Raw genomic sequence first — 19000 nt, 5'->3', positions numbered from 1 at the left:
ATTGAGAAGAAAACTCCAAATGGGGTCACAAAGAGTCAAAAGGATACAACTGAGTAACAACTTTTACTCATTCATAATATATCAATTAAGCACCTACTCTATGCAGAGAGCACTATGCTTCTGGGAAGATACAAAGGATTCAATCTCTGCCCTCATGGAGTTTACAGCCCTAATTCAGGAATATAAATTTTATACATTAGTCCTTGTGGGTTAAAGTAAAGAACTGAGTCTCTCTCTTTGCCATTCAAACCCATGGCTGAGAATGAAGATGACCATAATATACACACATTGACAGTAGCTGTGGAAGTGAGTATAGGACCATGGAGCTGTGCTCTTACAGAGATAAGAGGAGGCTGACCCCAGGGACCAATGCTAAACTGACCACCAGCAGATTTCTATATATGATAGGCCATGCCTCTCCCCACCATTAGAACTCCCCAAACTCTGTGAAGTCTATCAAGCACTATCTCATAGAGCTAAGTTCTGGGAACAACAGTGAAACAAACTTCCTTACACGTAGCAGGTATAAGTAAGTATTTATGATATGTATTTATTGAATAAATATTCAATAGTAAGTATTTATTGAATGAATAAATGAATGAACAATCTAATATCTAATCAGTGACCTAAGCATTACGACGAGGCGCTGCTTATAAAGCCTGCAGATTATCCCAAGTTAGGTTGAGGTTGCCAACAACTAAGAAGATAGGGAGAGAATCCTATCAGATCTTTAACAAAATAGAACATAGTTCCTTAAAAGTAGCATAGCAGCTTTCTTTGTGGTGGCAAAGAACTGGAAATTGAGGGGATGCCCATCAACTGGGGAATGGCTGAACAAGTTGTGATATATGAATGTAATGGAATACTATTGTGCTATAAGAAATGATAAACAGGAAGACTTCAGAGAGACCTGGAAGGACTTATATGAAGTGATGCTCACTGAAATGAGCGGAACCAGGAGAACACTGTACACAGCAACAACCACAGTGTGCGAGGCTTGTTTCTGGTAGACCTAGCACTTCACAGCAATGCAAGGACCTAAGATATTCCCAAAGGACTCTTGAGGCAAAATGCCATCCACATCCAGAGAAACAACTGTGGAACTGGAATGCAGAATGAAGCAGAATATTTTCTCTTGTTATGTTTTGTTTTGGTTTGTTTTCTCTCATGGTTTCTCCCATTTGTTTTAATTCTTCTATGCAACATGACTAATGTGAAAATGTGTTTAATAAGAATGTATGTGTAGAACCTATATAAGATGGCATGCCATCTCAGGGAGGGAAGAGGGAAGGAAAGAAAGAGAATCTAAGACTTATGGAAGTGATTGTAGAAAACTGAAAACAAATAAATTAATTTTTTAAAAAGTAGCATGGAGTTCAATAGGCATAAATGCAAAGGATCAACACATTTAAGGACCAAAAATAAATTATCCATATACATAATGGAACAGGAAAAGACTTTCAGGCCATAGTGATAAATATAAATAATGTAGTGCTGTAAAGAGCTTCTGTGGATTCTTTTTAACCCAAATATTATGAACAAAGGCTAAAAACCTGAGCATGCCTGTAATCCTAGATACCAGGAAGGCTGAGGCTGGAAGATGTCTTGAGCTCAGAGCTAATTGAGTGTCCACAATAACTCTAACTTATGGATGTGGTGATCTCTAAGAATCAAGGAACCTCCAGGCTTCCTAACTAGCTAGCTAGGTAACATTCATATGGTGTTAACTATGTGCTGGGCACTATACTAAGAGCTTCATAATTTTTATCTCATTTAATCCTTAAAACAACCTTGGGAGGCAGGTACTCTTAATATTCCCAATTTACAGATGAGGAAACTGAGGCAAACAGTGGTTAAGTGATTTGCCCAGGATCACACAGCTAGTAATAAGGATGAATTGTCCCAGGGAAGAAATAGAATAGGTCAAAACTTCCATGTCAGTCAGTAATGGGATTTGAGAACCATGAATGATCACTGAACTTGCAGCCTAGGCAAAATAGAGAGATAAAGCCCCATTGAGTGTATCCCAAACCCCAAAATCCAGTGGTATGGGACTTTCTCCTTATTGTTGGAGATTAATGATCCATTCTTGATGGGTTGAGTAGAGTTCACAAGATGAACTCTTGTGAAATTGTGGGAGGGAAAGAAAGATCCGGTTTCTTCTGTGTCTTTGGGTTTTCTGGCCCACAGATTGAAAGAGAGAAGATGCTTGGGATTCCAGCATCTTTTCAGGGCCATGAAAAAGACTGGGAAGAAGTCAACATTCAGAGGAGCTGATCATCTCTATCACATTCCTATTTCTAGGTTGCTATGATAGAGACTTTGGGAATTTCCCTTAGGTGAGATTAGGAACTCTCTCTATTGATTGAGATAAGACCTCTTTCTCCTGCAATCTGTCTTGACTGGTAAATATTCTCATATATGTACTTTTTCTGATTTCTTCTTTGCTATTGACTTGGATAAGTGAGTTTCTTTGCTATTTGTTATGTCTATTCATTGTAAAATTGGCTTCTGGTGGGAAAGGGGTCAAGCCTTGGATACAGAGCTTGGGCCCACCTTTCCCAATTAAAGACCAGTGATCAGGAGTTTAGCTGGAACCTAAACAAGATTTTGAGGGAGCAGATAGATCTAATTCTAGTCTAGTACCCTCTCTCTCTGAGGAGAGCATAAGAGGCTGGGCCCAGCCTCCCACTTTCACTCTTTCAAGAGGAGTCTGTATCCTTTGGAGAAGGGGGTGGGGAGATGTTAGAGTTGTCTGTTTTTGCCCCCTATCAAGACACACACACACACACACACACACACACACCATATCAATTACATAGAAAAAGATTTAAACATAAAAACTAAAAAATAATCCTCTTTCTATACTTGGCTTTGATTTGGGTTTAAATTGAACTTTTTGTCCAGTTTTTAATTCATATTTCAAAAGAAATGCAGAGTAAGTAGAGGGCACAGAGAAGATCAACAAAAAGACTGTCAGCGAGGGCAGAGCCAAGATGGCAGAGTAAAAGGAGGGACTTCCCTGAGTTCTCCCCCTAAAGCCCTCCAAATACCTGTAAAAACGACTATATGTGCAGAACTCATATAAGACTGTATGCAGGGTGGAACCAAGATGGCAGAGTAACAGCATAGTCTTTGTCAAGCGCTCCCACCAAACCCCGCCAAATATCAGTAAGAAAATGGCTCTAAACAAATTCTGGAGTTGTAGAACCCACAGAATGACAGAGTGAAGCAAATCTCCAGCCTAAGACAGCCTAGAAGTGTCTATCATGCCACGCTGGGAGCAGAATGCAGTCCAGTGTGGGCCACAAGTACACAAAGGAGACCTGAGGAGGCCTTGGAAAGACTGAATCTCTCACACCTGTGGTGGTTTCCAGACTTCATGATCCCAAAACACTGAGGATAAATTGGAAGGTCAGTAGGGAAAGCCTCTGAGACCAATGCAGGAGAGTGGAGTGATCTAGCCCTGGGGGGATTGGGGAGGGAAGAACCCACACCAGTTACAGCAGCATCAGGGGCAGCTGCAGCCTCTGTTTCTGGAGCTCTGTGCCCACAGATTGTGGGGGGATCAAGCAGCTGAGAGTACACCCCCCACCCCCACTGGAAGCAGAGAACTACCTTGACAAAGAGCTCAAAAGTCAAATAAATGACTGGGGAAATGAGCAAAAACTGAAAAAAAGAATCAGACTATAGAATCTTACTTTGATGACAAGGAAGACCAAAGCATGCAAACAGAAGAAACAAATTCAAAGCTTCTCCCTCCAAAGCCTCCAAGAAAAATATAATTGGTCTCAGACTATGGAAGGGCTCAAAAAGGATTTTGAAAATCAAGTAAGAGAAGTAGAATAAAAATTGGGAAGAAAAATGAGGGGGATGCAAGAGAATCATGAAAAACAAATCAACTGCTTACTAAAGGAGACCCCTCCAAAAAAAGCTAAAGAAAATAACACTTTAAAAAAGACTAACCCAAATGGCAAAAGAGATCCAAAAAGCCAATCAAGGGAAGAATGCCCTAAAAAGCAGAATTGGCTAGATGGAAAAAGAGATCCAAAAGCACACTGAAGAAAATAATTCCTTAAAGATTAGAATAGAGCAGAAAGAAGTTAATGACTTTATGAAAAATCAAGAAATTATAAAACAAAACCAAAGGAATGAAAAAATAGCAGACAATGTGAAATATCTCATTGGAAAAACAACTGACCTGGAAAACAGATCCAGGAGAGACAATTTAAAAATGATGGGACTACCTGAAAGCCATGATCGAAGAAAGAGTTTAAACATCATCTTTCAAGAAATTGTCAAGGAAAACTGCACTTATCTTCTGGAACCAGAGACTAAAATAAATATTGAAAGAATCCACTGATCACCTCTTGAAAGAGACCCCAAAGAAAAACTCCTAGGAATATTGTAGCAAAATTCCAGAGTTCCCAGGTCAAGAAGAAAATGTTGTAAGCAGCCACAAAGAAACAATTCAAGTATTGTGGAAATACAGTCAGGACAACACAAGATCTAGCAACTTCTACATTAATGGATAGAAGGGCTTGGAATATGATATTCCAGAAGTCAAATTGGAGCTAGGATTAAAGCCAAGAATCACCTACCCAGCAAAACTTAATATAATACTTCAGGGGGGAAATTGCCTTTCAATGAAATAGAGGACTTTCAAGCATTCTTAATGAAAAGACCAGAGTGGAATAGAAAATTTGACTTCCAAACACAAGAATCAAGAGAAGCATGAAAAGGTAAACAGGAAAGAGAAATCATGAAGGACTTTCTAAAGTTGAACTGTTTACATTCCTACATGGAAAGATAATATTTGTAACTCTTGAGACTTTTCTTACTATTTGGGTAATTGGAGGGATTATATACATATATACAGAAGGCATAGGGTGAGTTGAAGAGGAAGGGATGATATCTAAAAAAATAAAATCAAGGGGTGAGAGAGGAATATATTGGGAGGAGAAAGGGAGAAATGGACAGGGGCAAATTATCTCGTAAAAGGGACAATAAAAAGCTTTTTCAATGGAGGGGGAAAATGGGAAAGTGAGAGAAAAAAGCTTATTCTCATCACATTTGGCTTAAGGAGGAAATAACATGCACACTCAATTTGGTATGAAAATCTATCTTACACTACAGGGAAGTAGAGGAGAAGGGGAGAAGTGGGATGTGGGGGAGATGATAGAAGGGAAGGTAAATTGGAGGAAGGAGTAATTAGAAGTAAACATTTTTGAGAAGGGACAAGGTCAACAGAGAGAATAGAATAAATGGGAGGCAGGATAGGATGAAGGGAAATATAGTTAGTCTTTTACAACATGATTTTTTGGAAGTCTTTTGCATAACTACATATGTATAACTTATATTGTATTGCTTGTCTTCTCAGTTGGGATGGGTGGAAAGGGAGGAAGGGAGGGAAGTTGGAATGCACAGTTTTAAAAGTAAATGTTAAAAATTGTTTTTACATGCAAATGGGAAATAAGAAATATAGGTAATGGGATTTAGAAATCTATCTTGCCCTACAAGAAACTAGAGGAGATGGGGATAAGGGAAGGGAGGGGTGTGATAGAAGAGAGGGCAGATTGGGGGAAGGGGTAGACAGAATGCACAGTGTTTTGGGGTGGGGGGAGGGGAGAGATGGGGAGAAAATTTGGAACTCAAAATCTTGTGGAAATGAATGTTGAAAACTAACAATAAATTAATTAATTAAAAAAAAGAAAAAAGACTGCATGCCATTGTGGGATAGGGAGGGCTGAGGCAGGGGGAGAAAAATTTAAAACTTATGGAAGTTATTGTTGAAAACTGTAAGCAAATTATTATTAACAAAAAATTAAAATGACTCTAAACAAATTCCAGGGCTAAAGAACCCAGAAAATGACAGAGTGAAACAAATCCCTAGCCCAAAGACAACCTGGATAGCTCACAGAAAGGGTCTAGCACTCTGAACAGGGAGGAGAACATAGTCCAGCATGGGATGCATAGGCAGAGATGGGCTGGAGCAGTCCTCAGGGGACTGAATCACTGGCAGCTGTGGTAGTTTCCAGACTTTTCAACCCACAAACACCAAAAAGGTGGATGGAAAAATTCTGTGGGACCTGAGTGAAAGAGGAGTCTGGTGTCTGGCCTATCTGACCCAAGCCCCAGGGCAGTGGGAATGGTGGTAGCAGTAGCTGTCAGTTGGTCGCAGCTGTAGCAGCAACAGCAAGGCTGGGGAATCAAGTGGCTGATAGAAAATCCCTGAAGCCTGGGACAGTTCACCCACCCCTACCCCTACCCCTACTGGAAGCGCAGTTTTACCTTGACAAAGAGTTAGAAAGTCAAGTATTTGACTGGAAAGATGAGTAAATATTGTAAAAGAACTCAGATCATAGAATCTTACTTTGGTGACAAAGAAGATCAAAACATATTACCAGAAGAAGACAACAAAGTTCTTACACCCAAAACCTCTAAGAAAAATATGAATTGGACTCAGACCATGGAAGGACTCAAAAAGAATTTTGAAAATCAAGTAAGAGAAATAGAGCAAAAATTGGGAAGAGAAATGGGAATGATGCAAGAAAATCATGAAAATCAAGTGAACAGCTTGCTAAAGGAAATTCCCCCCCCCCAAAAAAAAAGTGCTAAGGAAAATAATACCTTAAAAAATAGACTAACCCAAATGACAAAAGAGGTTGAAAAAGTCAATGAGAAGAAGAATACTTTAAAAAGCAGAACTGGCAATTGATAAATTGTGGGATATGAACAAACAATTTTCAGACAAAGAAATTACAGATAACTATGGTCATATGAAAATATGCTCTAAATCATTATTGATTAGAGAGATGCAAATCAAAACAACTCTGAGATACCATATCACACATATCAGATTGGCTAATATGATAAAACAGGAAGATGATAAATGTTGAAGATGTGGGGGAGTTGGAACACTAATTCATTGTTGGTGGAGCTGTGAGCTTATCCAACTAGTCTGGAGAGCAATTTGGAACTATGCCCAAAGGGCTACAAAAATGTGCATACCCTTTGACCCAGCAATATCGCTTCTAGGATTGTATCCCCAAAAGATCATAAAAGTGGGAAAGGGTCCCACATGCACAAAAATATTTATAGCAGCTCTCTTTGCAGTGGCCAGAAACTGGAAATCAAGGGGATGCCCATCAGTTGGGGAAAGGCTGAATAACTTGTGGCATATGAATGTAATGGAATACTATTGTGCTATAAGAAATGATGAAAAGGAAGACTTCAGAGAGGTCTGGAAAGATTTGCATGAACTGATGCTGAATGAAAGGAGCAGAACCAGGAGAACTTTGTACACAGCAACAACCACGGTGTGAGAATAATTTTTCTGGTAGACTTAGCACTTCATTGCAATGCAAGGACTTAAAAAATTCCCAATGGACACTTGAGGCAAAATGCCTTCCACCTCCAGAGAAAGAATTATGGAATTCGGTTGCAGAATGAAGCAGACCATTTTCTTTTGTATCATGATTTGTTTTGTTTTACGATTGCTCCTATTCATTTTAATTCTTCTATGCAACATGACTAAGGTAAAAATGTAAAATATATATATATATGTATATATATATATATATATATATATACATATATCATTTTGTATCCCGAAAAGAAAGCAGAATTGATCAAATGGAGAAGGAGGTCCAAAAGCTCACAGAGAAAATAATTCCTTCAATATTAGAATGGAGCAAATGGAAGCTAATGACTCTATGAGAAATCAAGAAATTATAAAACCATACCAAAAGAATAAAAAAATGGAAGGCAATGTGAAATATCTCATTGCAAAAACAACTGACCAGGAGAGATAATTTAAAAATTATTGGACTACCTCAAAGTCATGATCTAAAAAAGAGCCTAGGCTCAGATTCCTTACAAGTCTAGCCAATGCTGAGATTTCTTAAGAGTTTGGCCAATATGGCAGATTTTTTTTTTAAATTATTTTTTAATGTTTAACAATCACTGCCATACAATTGAGATTTTATCCCCCCCCACACCTACCCCCCACCATCCCCCTCCCTTCCCACGACTGCATACAGTTCTGTATAGTTTCTACATATACTTTCCTATTGAGTACATTTTCACTATAGTCATGCTATGTAGTCAGACTAAAATAAATGGAAGAAATCATATAACTAATCAAAACATGATACACAAAAACATACACATGCACAAACATGATCTGCTACATTCTGCGAATGATTTCCATATTTCTTTCTCTGAGTGTGGAAGGCATTTTGCCTTAGAGAACCACCATTGGGATTTTATTTTTTTTTTAAGAAGTTCTTGGGTTATTACAAAGTTCCAAGTCTACCAGAAAAAACTCTCACACACTGTGGTCGTTGCTGTGCACAAAGTTCTCCTGGTTCTGCTCCTTTCACTCAGCATCAGGTCATATAAGTCCTTCCAGGCCTCTCTGAAGTCTTCTTGTTCATCATTTCTTATGGCACAATAGTACTCCATTACATTCATATACCATAATTTATTCAGCCATTCCCCAATTGATGGACATCCCCTTGGCTTCCAGTTTTTGGCAACTACAAAGAGTGCTGCTATAAATATTTTTGTGCATGTGGGACCCTTTCCCATTTTTATGATCTCTTGGGGATACAGTCCTAGGAAGCAATATTGCTGGGTCAAAGGGTATGCACATTTTTGTAGCCCTTTGGGCATAGTTCCAAATTGCTCTCCAGAATGGTTGGATGCGCTCGCAGCTCCACCATCAATGAATTAGTGTTCCAACTCTCCCACATCCTCTCCAGCATTTATCATATTCTTGTTCTGTCATGTTTGCCAATCTTATAGGTGTGATGTGGTACCTCAGAGTTGTTTTGATTTGCATCTCTCTAATCAACAGTGATTTAGAGCATTTTTTCATATGATTATAGATATCTTTAATTTCTTCTTCTGAAAATTGCCTGTTCATATCCTTTGACCATTTATCAATTGGGGAATGACTTGTATGATTATACATTTGGATCAGTTCTCTATATATTCTAGAAATGAGGCCTTTATCCCCGAGCTTAGCTGTAAAAATTCTTTCCCAATTTACTACATCCCTCCGGATTTTGGTTGCATTGGGTTTGGTTGTGCAAAAACTTCTCAGTTTAATGTAATCAAAGTTATCCATTTTGCATTTCATAATGCTTTCTATCTCTTCTTTAGTAAAAAATTCTTCCCTTCTCCATAAATCTGATAAATACACTATTCCTTGCTTCTCCAGTTTATTCATGGTATCAATCTTTATACCTAAATCATGTACCCATTTGGACAGTATGGCAGATTTGTAATAAAATTTGTTTTCTTTTGGCTGAAAGAAGGCTTGGGTCGAATTCAGGACCTGGCATAACAGTATTTTGGGGTCCCCAGCACCCTTAAACCTCAATATTTAGAGTCATGGAAATACAATTAATCTCCTGGATTCAAAAACAATTCAAGGGGAGCTGGGCTGGATCTCCTACCTGGGTCATGGGGGGAGGCAGAAGGGCACCCATGTGGTGGTAGACCATTTTACCACCAGGCTGCCCTGGATCTGCTAGTTCTTTCAGAACCCTAGAAGACTGGTGTCAAACTCAAATAGAAATACAACTCCTAATCTTGGGAAGAGATCAGTGCTGTTGATGAGCATTACACCCCTATCAGGACTTACCAGGTATGCAATGTTATGGATCATAGTCAGAATAATTGGCTGAGAACAAACTGGGTCCCAAGAAATTCAGCTCAGAAGATCTACATGGAACTCAAGTTTATGCTAAGGGACTGCAATAGTATCCCATTGGTTTTGGGTACTTGCAAGACTTTCAGCTTCTACTACAAGGATTCAGATGATGACTGTAGGGTCAAGTTCTGAGAACATCAGTTTACCAAGATTAACACAATTGCACTTGATGAAAGTTTCACACATGATGGACCTGGGGGACTGTACTCTCAAACTTCAAACAATGAAATTCGAGAGGTAGGCCCAATGAACAGGAAAGGCTTTAACTGGCTTTTCAAGATGTTGGTGGCAGTGTTGCCTTAGTATCTGTGAGGCTGTACTTTTTAAAGTGCCCTTTTACAGTGAAGAACCTGGCAATGTTTTCAGATACAGTACCTATGGACTTCCAATCCCTGGTGGAAGTCCAAGGTTCTTGTGTTAATAATTTCAGGGAATAGGAGTCACCCAGAAGCTACTGGGTACTGCGGAAGGTACTGCAGAACTAAAGGGGAATGGCTGGTGCCCACTGGCAAGTGCTTATGCAATGCTGGCCATGAAGAAAGGAGTTATGTTTGCCAAGACAACACTATGCTTTAATCAATGCTTACAATTATTCTGTTTCTGAGTTGAGAATTTATCTTAGAAAAAACATTGTTTGATTTACCTTCAAATCTATATAAAATGACTCAAGTGGATTATACATTTTAAAAAAATTATTTGTTTTTCTTTTTGTTTTGCTAGTGTAAATCATGGCTCCCAAGAAAGAGTAACTCCAAATTTGTTGTATAGTAAGAAGAGAGCTGGTTTGCAAGTTAAAGGATGTGAATTTAAATCTCATCTCTGATTTTCATTACTTCTTTACCTCTTAACTTCTAAATAGTTTAACTTCTCTGGACCTCTTTTGGACAAAATTGACTTTGAGAGTCTTTCCAGCTTCAGATCAATGAAATTGTGAATTTTATACATATACATATTTCACAAATACAGTATGACCTATTTTGGTTTCTTCCATTTTTATTTTTCCTTGCTTCATCCAAGGACATAACTATAAGCCAACTGGGCAAACTCTTCCCCCACTTTTAAACTTCATTACATTGTCAGCACTCAGTGAGTGTTACAATAACAGACCTGAAAAATTGTGATGACCACTAATGTTGCTATTTAGATAACTCATAGTCATATTTACTTTATTTCTGTAAGTAATGATTTATATTTCAATAAGATCTTGATGCCAGATGAAATTTCCTTGAGTGTTAACCATTTAGAAATTTATTCTTTTTATAATGAAAATGAAGGACATTTTAGCATGTGATGTTTATTGATTAAAGCTTATGATATGTCATTTGGGCTTTTATATTATCTGTGTGACCAATTCAAGTTTTAGACAAAGGTAATGAATCTGTCTTACATATATTGGTTTGAGTCATCATATATTATGACATGAAAAAATTGTCCATAGTGAAGCTGAGCTTAATATTTCCTTTCTTGTCTCAGCTTGCATTATGTGCATTATGACTTTATAGAAATAGAAATGAAAGCTATTTTGTATTTGTGTGTGTATATAAGTCTTTTTTCATTTTAAATTATGACACATCAAATGAAGACTGACCTGTTTTTCAAAATGTTTGACCTTTCACACAATGCAAATAATGTCTATTTAAAGAATATATCTGTGACATTTTTAACTTCATTACATAAATACAAATGAAAATATAAAGACTTTGGTGAACACAATCAATGGAACGTTGCCCATTTCAGACTGTTATCTGAATCATAATATTTATGATTGCATACTTTCTCTGCGGAGTTGTTTCCATAGAGTAGTCAGTCATTGACCAAGTCACTATGCTCACAATACATATGGAAACAATGAGTCTGCCTTAGTATTTGATGATTCTGTCCCAATACACTAAATAAGACATGATATCAGTTTGCTTTTACTCTATATACATTCTTTATAGAAATGAAAATAAAACTGAGACTAAACATTGTTTTTGACATCGTCTTTCAAGAAATTATCAAGGAAAACTGCCCTGATCTTCTAGAACCAGAGACTAAAATAGATATTGAAAGAATTCATCAAGTGCCTCCTGAAAGAGATCCCAAACGGAAAACTCCTAGGAATGTTGTAGCCAAATTTCAGAGTTCCCAGGTCAAGGAAAAGATATTGCAAACATCTGGAAAGAAACAATTTAAATATTATGGAAACACAATCAGGATAACACAAGATCTAGCAGCTTCTACATTAAGGGATTGGAGAGCTTGGAATATGATATTCCAGAGGTCAAAGGAGATAAGATTAAAACCAAGAATCACCTACCCAGCAAAACTGAGTATAACCATTCAGGGGGAAAAATGGTTATTCAATGAAATAGAGGACTTTCAAGCATTCTTGATGAAAAGACCAGAGCTGAATAGAAAATTTGGCTTTCAAATACAAGAATCAAGAGAAGCATGAAAAGGTAAACAGGAAAGAGAACCATAAGGAACTTACTAAAGTTGAACTGTTTATACTCCTATATGAAAAGATAATATTTGCAACTCTTGAGACTTTTCTCAGGTTAGGGTAGTTGGAAGGAATACATACATGCATACATACATACACACACATATACATACATATATATATATATATAGAGAGAGAGAGAGAGAGAGAGAGAGAGAGCACAGGGTGAGTTGAATATGAAGGGATGATATCTAAAAAATAAAATTAAGAGGTGACAGAGGAATATATTGGGAGAAGAAGAAAGGAAGAAATAGAATGGGGTAAATTATTTCACCTAAAAGAGGCAAGAAAAAGTTTTTACAATGGAGGGGAAGGGGGAAGGTGGGAGGGAATGAGTGAACCTTACTTGGATTTGGTGTAAGGAAGGAATAACATACACACTCAATTGTGTATGAAAATCTATCTTAACCTAGAGGAAAGTAGGGGAGAAAGGTATAAAGGGGGGGAAATGATAGAAGTGAGGGAAAACAGGAGGAGGGGGTAATAAAAATCAAACACTTTTGAGGAGGGACAAGGTCAAAGGAGAGAATAGAATAAATGGTGAGTGGGATAGGATGGAGGGAAATATAGTCTTTTACAACATGATTGTTATGGAAGTGTTTTACATACTACACATATATAATCTATGTTGAATTGCTTACCTTCTCATTGGGGGTGGGTGGGGAGGGAGGAAGGGAGAGAATTTGGAACTCAGAGTTTTAAAAGTGAATGTTAAAAACTGTTTTTACATGCAACTGGGAAATAAGATACACAGGCAATGAGGTATAGAAATCTATCTTGCCCCACAAGAAAATAAAGTGCAAGGGGATGGGGGAGTTGTGATAGAAAGGAGGGCAGATTGGGGGAAGGGTTAATCAGAATGCATGCCATCTTGTATTTGGAACTCAATTACAAAATTTGGAACTCAAAATCTTGTGGAAGTAATTGAAAACTAAAAATTAATTAATTAAACAAAAAAATAAATAAAATGCAGTTCAGTTACTAAAAGAAAGTAATGGGGAAATATTTAACAGAATGAGTAAACAAACGGTAAAACATAGGCAATATTACATTTTAAAACTAAGTCAACACGTAGCCCATAGGAATCCTTATGTATGGATTGTGGTTCAGTTGTTTTCAGTCATCTCCGACTCTGTGACCCCATTTGGGATTTTCTTGGCAAAGATACAGGGGTGGTTTGCCATTTCCTTATTTTTTTTTTTTTTTTACAGATGAGGAACTAAGGCAGAGTTAAGTAACTTGCCCAGGGTCATACAGCTAGTAAGTGTCTGAGACTTGGATTTGAACTGAGGAAGAGGAGTCCTGATTCCAGGTGAGACAGTCTAGCTAATGCCACCTAGCTGCTCACGTATGAATTAGTGGCCCCATTTTCTGTTTGAGTTTGACACTACTGGGTCAGATGACCTTTAAGGTCACTCCTAGCTATAAATCTATGATTCTATAACCTATTTTTATTTATAACACATTTGCAGACACACACCATCACAGAAACCAAAATTTGGTCATCCAGTGCATTGGTCACCTTGATACATAAACCTGTAGACTCTCAGCATTTTGGACACTCACTTTTAACCAGATTTGAAATAATGCAGTAGTAGCAGACAAGAAATGGTCTATATTCAAGACTAGCTGTCTACCTTACACCTATGAGGAAGTTAGCCTACAGAGAGATTACATTCATGCCTCTATATTTCTCCTGGTGAGGCTCAATGTGCAATGATCTGTTTTTTCTACCATGGCAATCCTTCAATGGCTGGGAGGAAGGTGGCATGGCAAATATTTAAATGGCCTGGGACTTGGGGGTAGGGTGGGTTTGCAGCTATAACACAACATCAAATAGTACGTCAATTATATCAACAGAATTTCATCTAGGGTGAAAAGGCTTTGCCCAGGATACTAAAATTAACAGTACTCTCTCAGGTTATGCTTTCTTGTCACTGTGATAACATAGTCCCTGATGCTCCTCACATCCCCAGCAGGGTAGAAATCTCTCATTATCCTAAGCTATACTTCCTCCCCCTGATGACCCCAGCCCAAAATCTTCCCCAGATCTTCTTCCCCCATTCCTTACAGCCACCACGCCTTGCCCATAGTGCAAAAATGACTAATTATCAGACAGGAAGTATTATTCAGATCAAAGATGCAAGGTAACAGTGAGCAGTCTTATAGAAATATCTACTAACTCCCTTTTGTTCCTGGTGGTAGTTATATCCTGTCAAAAATCTGTGATGCTCTGGAGCTTAAAGAGGAAAAGAAAAGTAGCTATGCCCTATCACAGGACATATTTCCTTTCCACCTCCCACTGAGGGGATTAGTAGGTGTTTGAAGTCACAAGGAGCATCCAGAAGTAGCCTCCAGATTGGCAGCTGTTGGCTGATGGTTTAGGAGATGAACTTGGGAGCAGTAGATGGAGTAGTATGGAAGGAGAGGTTATAGAGAGATTGCAGGGTTCATGTTTTCCTAAGATTAGAGCATGAGAGTCAGAGAAAATTAGCCTGAGTAAGAAATTTAGAAGCCACAGCAATGCAGGTAATGACTTCACAGTAAGTGTGAATCTCGCCGAAAGTTTGTACCATGGCTTGGTGGCACAATGCATTGTGCATTATTAGCACTCAGAATGCACGCAGCAGGGATGCTGTAAGCCTATCTGCCTTTATGTAGAGCAGCCCTGGATTGCCTGTAGATGAACCACATATTCCACCAACACTCTAAATACATCATGATGGACTGAGATAAGGCAGGGGATATAGGGAGGAAGAGGCAAAAAAGGGAAATTCCACAAAAATAGCTTGAGACTAGTTGCTACAATAGTCTCTTGTTTTTGGTTGCCTTGGGAAGGGGATTCAGACATTAACAGGTCCTCTGGGGTTTGGTTAAAAGCATGGTTGCATCGTGGGGATCCTCTGGAGATTTCTCCCATTCATGGGTTACTGTGAGTCACCCCTAGAACATTAATTTCAAGGAAGGTAACCTAGAGAGCCATGTGATATCTTTACGTTTCCCCTCATTCTCTATACCCTTGGGTGTCTTGTGTGCTGAGGCTATACTTAATACAACCCCATTGGTTAGAATCAGTCTTGCAGTGTTAGGCAGAGTCAATGATAATAAAGTCTTTTTGAGACAGTTAAGGGATGCTTCTCTGTCAAGACATTGTTTTGAAACTCTGCCTGATAAACCTTGGAAAGGACTTGAGAGTTTGGAATGCAACATGCACCGGGGTAGGGCTATGATCTTTTCATTAGTGCCTCTTTCTGTCCCCCGCACAGAATAAACCAGTTCAGAGTGAGCCATGATGAAAGGCGATAAGGTCAAATTCTGCCCATTTCAACATATCTGCATCATCATGTCTTCTGAACTCCCTCCGGGGGTTTATATTATTTGGAAATGGGCCAGCAAGAGCAGCCTATGACCTTGTGCACTGGACATCCTGACACTGTATTTTGTTTTTCTCAGATCTGCTCATCTCTCAGAAATGAAACAAAAATTTGGCAGTGGTAGACACCCTGAACAAGATGACTTATTTTCCTATGCTATACCTCCCAGTGCTACTCCAGCTGCCTGCTTATTGAATAAAGAAACTTTTCAGCACCATCAGTTAATCAGTGAACACTTATTAACAATATTACATGCCAGCTGCTGTGTTAAGCACTAGAGATATAAGGTAAAAACATAGTTCCTGTTCTCAAAGAACTCCCATTCTAATGGGGGAAAAAACATGCAAATAACTATGTCTATACAAGACGTTGTTGTCATTGATGATGATCCTTCATTTTCTGGAGTATTAATGACATCATTTTGACTTGTATGTGAATTTGATTAAAGTGAAGCAGAGATGCTCAGAATCATCAGCCTCATTCTCTCTTGTAGAGTCATCAAATTCCAGTAGCAAGACAAAAGCCAAGATGCTTGGCAATGGCCCAGGATATAGTGGATGACCTTGGTGTCTTTGATGTCTAACCAAGCTCTAAGCACTCCACAGTCCCTCCTTCAGCCACTATCATGGTCATTGGAACAAATTGTTTTCATCCACCCTATCCAATGGGAAAAGTTTTCATATGCTTGGGGTAGGCATTCCCCTAACTCACCAATGGGTTTGAGGCCTGTCAGCTATTCTTATTCTAGTTTAGTCCATCTGTTTTACTGGGATATGGCCACTGCTATAGCTTCCTGGAGCCACAGGTGAGAGTTGGGTGAAGGTAGACAAAAAGTGGATGAACAGCCCCGAAAAGGGGTTGGTAAGCCTTCACACTAGAGGTGTTAGTCCTCCCTGAATACACCATACACCCATTCACAATACAAGACATATACAGAGTATATGGAAGGTAGTCTCACATTACACTTAATCTAGAGGTGGCTAGGTAACCCAGTGTAGAGAGTACTGAGCCTGAAATCAAGAAAACCTGGATTCAAATCCAGCCCCAAGAATTTACTAGCTGTGTGACCTTAGCTAAATCACTTAACCTCTCTCTGTCCTAGTTTCCTTAAAAGTAAAATGGGGGAAAAAAAGTAAAATGGGGATAGTTATACCTACTTTCCAGTGTTGTTGTGTGAATCAGATGCAATCATTTTTGTAAAACGAATGGCATAGTTCCAGGCATATATAGACATGTAATAAATGTTCATTCTCCTTACTTCTCTCCCTTCCCATTCTCTAATAAGAGTCTCTTTAATCTCACAATTCTGACTTCACTAGTTGCTGACCACCGGACAAAGATTCATCTTATAGTCCCTTTTCACTGTGTATCTGATGGGTTCGCAGTATAGGAAGTGATTCCTCCAACCATGTTTCTGATGCTCTGCTACCATTTGTTGCAGTCTGATGATGTGTTGTGGCTGCACTGTCTCAAAGAATTCAGAGTCAGACCACCTCTAAACCAAGTATAGGCATTTATTGAGGATTGACGCTCCTCAGAAGTAGGCTAAGTTCCAAGAGGAACTAGCAACTTAGTAAAACAACACAGGCAAATTTACAGTGTAAGGATGCTGATTACATAATAGAAATTACAAATATTAAAAAGGCAGGAGGGCTTTGTTAATGGATTAGGTAATAGGAGAGGGATCCCTTTTATGGTTCAGTGGTGATATCTCATTGCTTCAATTACGTCTCCCTTGCATCCTGCAATCCTCAAATGGGTTAGGGGTTGCAATTGATCAGGGGTTCCTTGATCAGCCCTTGGCTACACTTGTAATAGTAGATTCTCTACTTAGAGACTGCCATATTGGTTCTTGGTTTCCTGTTCCCATCTCATTTCCTTGGAGGTAGTGTCCCTGAGAAATGCTGGTAGTTGATCCCAGTCTGGGCTTTGGGACATATTTTAACTTCGCACTCCTTTTCCCAGGATAGCATTACCCAACAGCCTTAGTGACTGCTCAGATCACTGGTATATGTTAGCATCCCTACCCCACACTCCCAGGATTCTGACAAGTTGATCCTAAGCTGGTCAAGTTACCATGGACTGGCAGCCATTGATGAGTGACCTTAACTTCATCCATAAACTTCTGTCTGAGAATGCATTTGTGAGGCTCTGTCTAAAACTAATAATAAAAGAAACAACCAGAGAAGATACAATAAAATCACAGTTAAATAGATAGAGATGAAAAATCTACAAGGAAAAATTTAGGGAGTTGGGTTTTCTTTACCTGTCGAAGACAAAATTTCTAATAAGACAGAACTGATTTAGCCCAGAAGTCAGTAGACTGGGGTCCTCGAGCTTGATCTACCGTGTCCAGTCAGAGGAGGAGGCAAGGAGAAATTTTTTTAACATTCTTGTTTAAAGGTTTGAGTTTCAAATTCTATCCCTTCCTTCTTTCCCCCTCCCTGAGACAGTAAGCAAATCAGATATACTTTATGCACGTTATAATTGTGGAAAACATTTCCATAGAAGTCATTCTGTACAAGACTCAAATAAAAGAAAAAATGAAAGAAAGTAAAAAATAGCATGCTTCAGTCTGTGTTCAAACAATATCTTTCTCTGAAGGTGGATAGTATGCTTCATCATTAGTCCTTGGGATTATGTTAGATCATTATGTTGCTAAGAATAGCTAAGTCATTAACAATTCTTCATTGTACAATATTGCTGTTACTATGGTCAATGTTCTCCTGGTTCTGCTCACTTCACTTTTCATTAGTTCATGTAAGTCTGACCAGGCTTTTCTGAAATCATCCTGCTTGTCATTTCTTATAGCACGATAATATTCCATTACAATTATATACCACAGCTCATTTAGTCATTCTCCAGTTGATGAACATCCTGTTGATGTTCAATTCTTAATCACCAGAAAAAGAGCTGCTATAAAGATCTTTGTGCAAATAGGTCCTTTTCCATTTTTGAGGGGGGGGATGTCTTTGGGATATAGAGCTAGCAGTGATATTGCTGGATCAAAGGGTATGCACAATTTTATAGCCCTTTGGGCATAGTTCCAAACTGCTCTCCAAAATGGCTGGATCAGTTCACAACTGAGAGATTTCTTGACCAGGTCTCAAGTTCAAAAAAAAATTCTCCACTTTAAGTGGGTAAAGAATTATTAACATTCCACTATGGAACAAAAGTCCTTGAATGGTCTTGCCAGGTTTAATATCAATAGTAACTCTGTAGAGAATTTGGTTTCTCTCCCACAAATATGACAGCATTTGTAAAAAAAAAAAAAAAAAAAAGGAGAGAAAGAAAGAAAAAAGCTCAAAAAAGCATGTGATTTTTAAAATATCAAATTGTCAATTTTATTGCCTGTTTTTGTATATTGTCATCTAAAAAAATGACTAGATGAGATCACAGATCCATTGATAAACTGACATA

The 19000-nt window shown here is 38.4% G+C and overlaps 1 pseudogene; it reads left to right on the top strand.

Annotated features, from left to right (window-relative positions):
* Nucleotides 1–252: 252 nt before the first annotated feature.
* Nucleotides 253–10297, top strand: LOC140507982 (ephrin type-A receptor 3-like; annotated as a pseudogene).
* The last annotated feature ends 8703 nt before the right edge of the window (nucleotides 10298–19000 follow it).

Source organism: Notamacropus eugenii, chromosome 5 (genome assembly GCF_028372415.1).
Source record: "Notamacropus eugenii isolate mMacEug1 chromosome 5, mMacEug1.pri_v2, whole genome shotgun sequence".
Classification (NCBI taxonomy): Eukaryota; Metazoa; Chordata; class Mammalia; order Diprotodontia; family Macropodidae; genus Notamacropus; species Notamacropus eugenii.
This window is presented reverse-complemented; position numbering and strand designations above follow the sequence as displayed.